We start from the raw sequence: 1,557 nt of genomic DNA, 5'->3' as shown, positions 1-1,557 counted from the left end.
ACTCCTCAGAAGGAAGATTGAGTAACCTACTTCACAGAGGTACCACCTCAGAAACCCAAGGAGAGGTCGCTATGAGTCGCAATTGACTTGAAGGCAGTGATTATTGAAAGCTAAGCTACAGCTTTGCCCTTGCTTGTTCTTCTAAGAATGTTACGGTTTTAGTTTGAACATTTAGGTTCCTACTCCATTTTGAATGTGTTTTTGTGTGTGGTGAGAGACATGGATCTGGTTCATTTTTCTTCATGTAGAAATCCAATTTTCCCAGTGCCCTTTATTGAAGAGACTCTTCTCCCCATCAAATGGACTTAGCACCCTTGTCAAAAATCAGTTAGCCACAGATGTGTGCATTTATTTCTGAACTCTCAATTCTATTCCAATGGTCTATGTGTCTACTGTTGTACCAGTATTAGACTGTTTTCATTCTGTAGCTATATGTTGTTGTTGGTTGCCTTTGTGTCATTTTCCACTCATATATACCCTATGTATAATGGAATGAAACACTGCCTGGTTCTGCACCATCCTTACAATTGTTACTATGTTTTAGCCCATTGTTGCAGCCACTATGTCAGTGCATCTTGTTAGGGGGTGTTTCTCTTGTTTGCTGATCCTCTACTTCACCAAGCATGATATCCTTCTCCAGGGACTTGTCCTCTAATACACGTCCAAAGCACAGGAGATGAAGTCTCATTATCTTTGCTTCTAAGAAGCCATTCTGCCTGTACTTCACACAAGACAGATATGTTTGTTCTTCTAGAAGTTCATGGCATATTTAATATTCTTCACCAAAACCGTAATTCAAAGGCATCAATTATTTGGTAACTGCATAGTCTGTTTTAAAAGCAAGAAGTGTGAGTCCTCCTACTTCATTCTTCTCTTTCAACATTGTTTGAGTTATTTGGGATCTTTTGCCATTCCATACAATTTGAAGATTTGTATTTCTACTTCTAAAAGAAGGCTGTTGGAAATTTGATTGGGATTGAGTTGAATATATAGATTGTTTTGGGTAGTATTGATATCCTAACAATAGTAAATCTTCTAATCCATCAACATGGAATATCTTTCCATTTATTTTAGTCTTCTTTAACCTCTTTCAGCAGTGTTTTATAGTTCTTATTTTATAAGTCCTTCACATCCTTGGCTAGATTTATTGCTAAGTATTTTATTCAGTTAAATGCTATTGTAAATGGAAAATTTCCCTAATTTCCTTTCTAGAATTATCATTGCAAGTGTATAGACACTCAACTGACTTTTGTTTGTTTATCATGTATGCTGCAACTTTGCTAAAAGTTTGCTCAGCGTGGGACTTCTAATACAATTTTGACTAGAAGCAGTGAGAGTGGGCATCCATTTCTTTCGCCCTAATTCAAGGGAAAAACTCTCAATCTTTCTCTGTTAACTATAATTTGACTATTGCTTGTCAGCTTTTCATATATGCCCTGAAACATATATATTGAGGAATTCGCCTTCTATTACAATTTTTTATTGTTTTTATCAATAAAGAGTATTGGATTTTATCAAATGCTTTTTTTTTTTGCATTCATAGAGATGATCATGTGG

This window comes from Orycteropus afer, unplaced genomic scaffold (assembly GCF_000298275.1).
Source record: "Orycteropus afer afer isolate SDZICR_OR568_19922 unplaced genomic scaffold, OryAfe1.0 scaffold00948, whole genome shotgun sequence".
In the NCBI taxonomy this organism is placed as follows: domain Eukaryota; kingdom Metazoa; phylum Chordata; class Mammalia; order Tubulidentata; family Orycteropodidae; genus Orycteropus; species Orycteropus afer.
This window is presented reverse-complemented; position numbering follows the sequence as displayed.